Genomic DNA, 9,064 nt, shown 5'->3' with positions numbered 1-9,064 from the left:
CCTAGAATATATATACACGATTTGAGAAACCCTAGAAGACGAATCTCCAAGTATCAAGGAATAAGGAAACTGCTTTCCTCAAGCTTATCCTTTCCTTATTTTTTGTAGAGAATATTCTTCATATCTCCAAGTACAATCTCGTCTCTATCTTCAATGCCAAGTCAGCAACCTTCTTAGACACATCATCACATCCACTCACGTCCTGGCACATCAGCTCACACATCCACGTCAACAACTCAGGCGTTTGTGATCTGATGCAGCTTCCTGATTGGCACAACACTCTGTTCGGCACAACGACTTGTTTCTCTCAGAGAGTTGTTCCAGAATCTGCATTTACAATCTCCCCCTTTTTGACTGAGTTTGATGCTCAAGCATCTCTCTAGTTCAACCTGAAAAGACACTCCAACAAACACAAGCCAAAAACAGAACAAGCAACAACTAGACAAAACAACAGTCATTATCTAGCAAAATCAATCAACAGCTTGTTCCAACAGAACTATGATTAAGAACCTAACAATCAGAAACCCCAGCAGGCTGCAGCGGAAACCATGTTTTTAATAGCTCTCTAATCAGACTTAATCAATTGGCATATTCTCCATCATTAACAACCTAAGATCAACCAATTAATCAATTAAGTCTCCCCCATAAACAATTTTTCTCCCCCATAAGTACATAACTCCTTATCACTAGATGGTGATTAGAATTATAAGTACAGAACTTCTTATCACTAGATGGTGATTAGAACTATATCAATAACCAGAACCAGAATCATTCTCCCCCAGCTTGAGTGATCAACTAAGTCAAAAACAGACATATGTATCACAACAGTATACTGAGTTATGGGAATCACTTACCTGCTAACAGTGTTTCGCATTCTTAAGCACTTTGATGATCTGTCTCTTCGCCTATTGAAACAGCTTCATGTTCATAGGCATTTTGACTCTCCTTGCAACCACAACTGGATGTTGGGCAATAGGATGGTGATAGTCGAGAATTCGAACAGCAAGTGGCTCTTTGATCGAATCACAGTGTGGATGAGACCATACACAAGCTTTGCAGGAAAAAACAGCACCTTATGTATCATGTTCTACACTTTCAAATCTTTGCTTCACTGTAGATATCCTTCATTCTTGCATCGAAACCAGTTTCTTTGAACAATTCTACACAGAGTCTTGTTGCCCTTACCTAATCAGATGAGCTAAGCACATATCACTTCTCCAATTCGTCATCTGTAGGGAACTCAAACATATGATCATTTGTTAACTCAACTATCATCAGTCACACATGTCTAATACCAGCCTAGACATTTACTCCACCACAATCTAACAGAGAGTTGATTGTACATGTGAGACTCCAAATCCATAGCTCTTTGAAAAGAGCATTCAATGTCTTGATCAAACCCCTTGGCACTTAACAGATTAGTCCAAGAATCTCATACACCTTTGCTGAAGCAAACACATTCCTGAGAAACTCAACAGTTGCATGCAGCATCATTAAGAGCAAACACAATCGTCCATTTGTTAACACAACATTGTCCAAACATGCATGTATGATGATGACCAGAGCATCACATCTCTGTTGTCCCTGTAGACTCCTGAACCAAGGATCTCATAACAATCTGTTGCCCCTGTCTTATTATCAGGAATGAACTGGTCTCATGTCATCCTTCTGTAGGCTTCAAGAAACTGAAGCATCCACACACTTCTGCATAATCTTCTTTTACCGTAAGATGATATCTTCTCTAGATTCACTTGTAGAAGACAAAACAGACCCTTGCTTTGGAGATAGTGACCCATAGTGAAACTTGTTGAGCATTTTACCATCGATACAGATTACAATATATACGCCAAACAGTTGGTAGACCATAGATACTTGCTTTGTAGCACAGTCCAACTTCCGGTAACAGTCCCTTGCGTCAAATACTTGGATCAAAGATGAAATCAAATGAACACCCACTTGTTGTACAGACATGATAGTCACATAACACCTTACGAGCACAGTCTTCTGTCTAGGAACTCTTATCAGCCTCTGGAAGAGGTAGCTTTATTCCTTTGCATCATAGAACCGACATTATACTCATTTATCGATTGAGACCCAATATCAGTCATTCGATTCGCCTTTAGACACATGATAACTCAGCATCAATCCTCTAAAGCATTTTCACAACCCACATTATTAGATGAACACGCAGCTCTCTGATCCTACTTCCATGATCAATCCATCACTCAAGATGTCAGACCCTTGATCCATTGCTGCTCTCTGGAGTTTACCTCTTAGAAAGTCATGATCAGTCATATGAGCTGAAACAAATAAGCTTAAACCTGAAACACTTAACACACACATCAGTGCACACTTGTTGAAAACATACAAACATTTATCATCAACAATATTTACAATCAGCCTTGTGTTTAAGCAATCAATCATATGAATTTAACTACAAAACATTGATTTTACAACACATTTTTACTTTTCAGCCTTTTTATATACAACCTCAGACATCCAAACATAGTTAATCACAGGAAGTGAGGGAACCAGAAAAGCAATAGACCATTAATAGCACTCTTCTATTAATTTTTTACTTCTTAAAGCAAGAGGCTTTTATACCTTGAGTTATGTTCTGTGATGTGATGTGTGTCAACTAATTGTTATGGACTTCACCAGAAACTACCACAACCTTTTGTGAATCTTCAAGAAACAGCTCTGTGATCAGTGGCTAGTCTTTCGCTCTGGCAAGCCTTTGATTCTCATGGTTCACCATCAACGTGAAGTAGGCAACTGGAATTTCCTTTGGAGAGTGCATTAACAGGAGTGTATCAAGTCCCTTTATTTTATTTATTATTATTATTATTTTTTTTAACTTTGCATGATACACTACCTTAGAGCTTAAATCCAACAGACATGAATGATCTTCACAGTTAATGGTATGAACGATCATCTGCTGAATCTCCTGATTTCTATCAGCGATATCACTTGACTTCTCAACCGCGGATATTTGTGCAATCTCTTGTTATTATTCTTCAGGGCTCTGTTGCAGACGTACCAGCCACATTACTTTTTTTTTTTAAACTTACAAACAACTGGTACTTCTTTCAGTATGGAATGCATAATAATGCCTCTCCTCAGCTCTTTGACCTCCTCCTTGACGAAAAGTTTTACGAGATCCCCAATATGAATTGGCATGACAGGCAGCTGTTTTCCACTGACTTTTGCTTAGACAAAGTGTTGATCTTTTATACATTCTAGGAATTCCATGGTCTGCTCTGATGCATGTCCCTGTATCAGATCAACACAACTCACCGAACATATTAGTTCTCACAAACACCAATGCATTTTCTCAAAAACATGTGTTGATCCAAGTCTAATGGTTTTGTAAACAAATCAACAATTTGCAAATCAGTGCTCTAATGTTCTATTACTATCAGTTTCTCCACAACTACTCTATGAATAAACTGATATTCAGGGTCTTGTAATTTAATTTTAGTATCTAATACATGATCTACAATAATATTAGCAAACAAACAATTATCACACAAAAATTGAAGCATGGTCTAAGAATGTACCGTACGTTGTTCTCAATTGTTTGATCCTCATCAGGTGACTGAACCAGGTTTCCAAGGCATTAACCTTAGATTCAACAATTGAACAATGTACCTTAACAAGCTTCTGAGCGTAGCAGAAGATCAGCTTTGTTCCCAGAAGGCAATAGCCACGAGATCCTTCACGGTGATTCAGAGAGCGATATATCTTCAAGTTTCTGCTAGCTCATTTCGTCAAGATCAACCCTGTGTTGCATGTGCCTTTGAAATACTTGAAAATCCTTTCAGCAGCTTGCATGTGTGATAAGTTACAATTGTCACTAAAACACTCACAGCTTGCAAGAACATAACAGATGATTGGTTTGCTGGTACAACACATCTTCGACTAGTCAGCCCACCGTGCCAGTTACCATTGACACAATCTCTTGAATCATCTTCTAAGATAGAACATTTCAAACTCCCATGGGTGTGGCTTCATCTTCACTTCTTTGTAACTCTCATACACTGATCAAACCTTTGGCATACTCGCATTGGTATATGAATACCTCAAAACCTTGCAGTTGCTCCAAGTAAACAGTCTTCTGAAAGAAGCCATTCCTAGCAATCCTGCTAACATCCATCTGATACAACATGAAGTTATGCACACGGACAATACCTATCAGGTTTCTGATTACCTCGTGTTGAAGTACAGGTGTTGCATCTAGCAAACTCTCCTTAGAGCTTTGTATGACCACTCATGCCTTGTTCTCCACAACTTGTCCATGTTTGTCTCTTTTGTTCTTGAAGACCCACAGACAATTGACTTCGTTCAGCACAATGATTTTATTAGCAAGAGTATGACTACAACGACGTCTATCGACCTAGGTGCCACCTCTATAGCTTCGCTCGTCTGAGATATATCACATTGTTGCAGTTTGAATCCATTTGCAAAGCTCTGACTTGCCACGCCATTAATCTGCCTCCGAACAACTCTGTGTAGTAACAGCAGACACAACTACTCTGCCCTGAATCCTTCCAACAGCTTCTTGATGGATGTGATTCTCATTGTTTCCCGACTGCTGCAGTTTACACTTAACAACAACTAGTTAAAGCACTCCTTTTGAGATCATGTCTCTAGGCATCATAGAACACTGCTGATTAAGCTCTTTTGCTTGTGGATTGTACGACTTCCATATATAACTAATATCCGAGTGCTGACCTTCGACTTGAATATTATGGCGCTCATCAACCGCCTGAAATCCTTTCTCAGTGAAGGTAACCTCTAACTCCTCATCACACACCCAACTGCTGCAATTTAGATTGGTTTTTACACCAACGAAAAGGTAGACAAATTCCAAAGTGGGCTGATCTTTACAACGAGATGCACTTTTGCCTCTAATTTTACCTTCAGCTTCATCTTCAAAAGTGACCATGTTAACTAAGCCTTCTTCAAAGTTGTGTAGCCTTCCTTGATTCACGGTCATGTGCTTTGAGCAACCACTATCAAGAAACCAGTGCTTGAACACAATAGTCTGTCGATCATCAACAGTGTGCGCAACATAACAGGTCATGGCACACTTCTTTATGTTTACTCGCCTATATCTTCAAACATCATTGTGACACTCCTTCAGATGTGTGAGTGGTATAGTACAATCCAGACACCTGAAACAAGCAACTTTGTGGAGGCTCTGACTTGTATAGTAACAATGACATGGTCTTTTGTTCAGATCTTAGACATTCCACAATACCAACAACGACGCAGTTTCCCTCTCAGGTTGTTCACAACAATCGTTTGTTTAGTCTTCTGCAAGTTGAACTCAGACACCCGATCATAATTCTCCTTTTTCTGCAGAATCAGATCCTTAGACAGAGCGATGACTTGTTTCTCAACAGATAAGCCACCCACATCAAACTTAGGCTTCAAAACAGACTTCTGATTCTCATCATCTTCTTTGGCTGAATCAATATCACTCCATGTGAGACAAGGTTTCGTATGACCACACCCTTGACGGTTATAACACTTCAGCACGCTTCTTCTTTCAAGTGCAGAACAATCTGATTGGAAGTGTCCATAACCTTGATAATTAGAACTCTGAGATTCTTTCTCTGCACCAGATCTGGATGATGAAGATTGATACTGACGTTGTAACTCTTCAGCCTTCTGAACTGCTTCTTACTCAGTACTTCCTCATTACCTTGAACAGACGTCTGAGTTTCTACAGTCTTCAGAGTGAATGATTCCTCAGCCTTCTGATCATTCTTTCTCATCTGCAGTTCATCTGTCTGAACTAATTTCACACACGGATGAACCTTCTGCTCACCAAAACTTAAAGCACATTTACCATCAGATTTGTGAGAAAGATATCCATGTGATAAGCTTCTGAGAAATTCCTTGGCAAACTTCTTATCCTTGTATACCTTCTTCACCCTTCTGGTTTCCTTAGAGAAGGCTTCCAAAATATCCCAAGCTTCTTTTGCTGACATACACTCTTGCACCATCGCGAACAGACCCATCGGCAAGCAGCTGAAAATAGTAGATAGCGCATCATCGTTCTGTTTTCCCTTTAACTTCTCCTTAGTTGTCCACAACTTATAGGGCTTTATTACAGTTTCCCCTCTGATGTTCGTAAATTTTGGAAGTGACCATCCATCTTCAACAACAACCAGGCTTTCATATCACGACTCTGTATCATTTGTCTGATTTGTGCTTTCCAATCATCATAATGCTCAGCATCAAGCATCAGCGGATTGTTCTCATCAACGAACTGTTGTGGATTCTCCATACCTCGTCTCAAGATCTCACCTATTGAAAAGATAAACAATTCTTTTATCAGGCGTCTGCTCTGCTACCAATTGTTAAGGTATAGAGAACCACAACACACTGATTCACACTTGGAAAGCGCCAAGCCAACGCTTCTCTATTCAATCTTATTAACAAAATTTATCTTTTACAAGGATACAATTTTGTCTCGGCTCTTACTCAACCTATTCTACCCAATAGGATTGATCCCGACTAAGAATGAATCTAAGACTTTCTCTTTTCTATATAACACAACACCCTGTGTAGATCTAAGAGAAGAAAACCAACACTCTCTATTTTTATCTATAAGAGAAGAAACCAACCCTCTCTCTTTTCTATTTAAACTCTCACCAGTGTAGATCTAAAAGAAAGAAAAACAATTCTCTGCGCACTTAATCACCTCCCTGATTAACGTCACAGAGAACTGGGAACACACCTTCTAAGCCTTATTTTTTTTGGCTTAGAAGTTTACAACTGTATCAATATTCTAGAGTGCTCAACTTGGCTCGTGGCCTACTCCTAGAATATATATACACGATTTGAGAAATCCTAGAAGGCGAATCTCCAAGTATCAAGGGATAAGGAAACTGCTTGCTCCTCAAGCTTATCCTTTCCTTATTTTTTGTAGAGAATATTCTTCATATCTCCAAGTACAATCTCGTTTCTATCTTCAATGCCAAGTCAGCAACCTTCTTCGACACATCATCACATCCACTCACGTCCTGCTACGTCAGCTCACACATCCACATCAGCAACTCAGGTGTTTTTGATCTGATGCAGCTTCCTGATTGGCACAACACTATGTTCGGCACAACGACTTGTTCCTCTCAGGGAATTGTTCTAGAATCTGCATTTACAACATATAAACACATTCTATTTTTTTTTTTCTTTTTTTTGAACTAAATCACATAAACACATTCTTTGTTGGATATATAGTATCTAAAAAAGCTATTATCTTTGTGCGGAGCTGTGGAGCTTGTTGCATCTAAACAGAAGTGAACTTAGCTGCAATAAGGAGTTAACTACAAGACTTTTTTCTTTAGGTCTTTAAAACAATTGTAGTACACTTTTTGCAATTATTTTGATTAAAGGATCTTACTTTTTCCAATTATTGAAAGATTTATAGCTTTTAAACAAATCAAAAGGCCTTTGACTCTTAAATACATATAGACACAGATCCAATAGGATATTTATATGAGTAACTACTCTCTGCGCTCAATCCGTGCCACCTGCTGACCTCCAGGCTGCACCTGCTGCAACGCTGCCACTGCTGCCGGCTGCAACTTGGGACAAAAAGGCCTGATGTGCCCTGTCTCCCTACAATGATAACATACCCGAGGCGCTGTCGTCGGAGCACTCCTCTTGGGACAACTAGCAACCCTGTGATCCTTGCTCCCACAACCGAAGCAACTCGCACCACTCGGCTTTTGCGTAGCCTCCCACCTCCTCTTGGTTCCCTGTGCAGGCCTACCGCCCCTGCTAGAACCACCCTGCTGCTGAGCCTTACTAGGCTGAAATGCTGGAGCTACCGCCACTGACTGTGCCCGGATATCCTCCTCAATCTCTGCTGCAGTTTCAACCAGCTCTGCACGCGTAGCATAACTCCGCCCTCTACAGTGAACTCTCAAATCATCACGGAGCCTTAAAAAACCTCCTAATCTGAGCCTCCTCAGGCTCCATAGCCCGACCCCCATAACAAAGAAGTCGACTGAACTCCAAGTCCAGCTCCCGCACTGACCGCGTTCCCTGAGATAACTGAAGGAACTGTACCTCCAACCGGTCCAATGCCTCTCTAGGAAAATACTTGCGGTTAAACTCCAAGACGAAGTCAGCCCAAGTCATCTCCCTCTGCACCCTCCTAGCAGCCACTGATCTCCACCATATCTGAGCATCACCAACCAAATGATGGACCCCTATGTCCACCCAAAACTCCTCAGGGCATCTCAGAGTATGGAAGTTACGTTCCACACTCGCCCTCCATGCATCCGCCGCAGTAGGATATACACCTCCTGAAAACTGCTCAGTACGAATACGGCCCATCTCTGTCAGCATGTTGAGATAACGAGAATGGACTCTTACATCCGCAGCCACTGGCTGCCGCTTCTCCGCCACCACTGGTGGCACTACCTGAGCCTGCGCCGGTACCACAGGTGGTAACCGCGCTAACACCTCTGCTAGCATAGCCGCAACATCAGTACCAGGGATTCCACCTGCTGGGACTCCCACACCCGGGACCCAAGCATCACCGGCCACTGGAGCATCAACACCGCCCCCTCCTGCCACACTCACGGAATCCCCAGGAACACCCTGCGACTCGCCAACACCCTCAGCTGTCACACTTTGGTCCTCGGTCTTACTAACCACTGGGACTCTGCCCCTACCACGACCACGTCCGCTTCCACGACCACGACCAGCCACAACCTCATCTCTAACCATCTGCACTACCATGAACAGAAGGCTAAGCAAACAATTTCTATTAAACACACAGAAACATAAACTCACCGTGGAATCACACAGTCGGCTCGAAGAGGATGTTCTATGACTCCATGCCACACATAATTGACTAACTCACATAATCAATCAAGACATGCAATCCCAAACATCACAACAGAAACCTAGTGAACCCAAACCTAGAACCGTAAGGGCTCTGATACCAAAATGAAACGACCGACCTTTTTTTTTAATAATAAATAATAATAATAATAATAATAATAATAATAATAATAATAATAATAATAATAATAATAAT

Source organism: Camelina sativa, chromosome 14 (genome assembly GCF_000633955.1).
Source record: "Camelina sativa cultivar DH55 chromosome 14, Cs, whole genome shotgun sequence".
NCBI lineage: Eukaryota > Viridiplantae > Streptophyta > Magnoliopsida > Brassicales > Brassicaceae > Camelina > Camelina sativa.
This window is presented reverse-complemented; position numbering follows the sequence as displayed.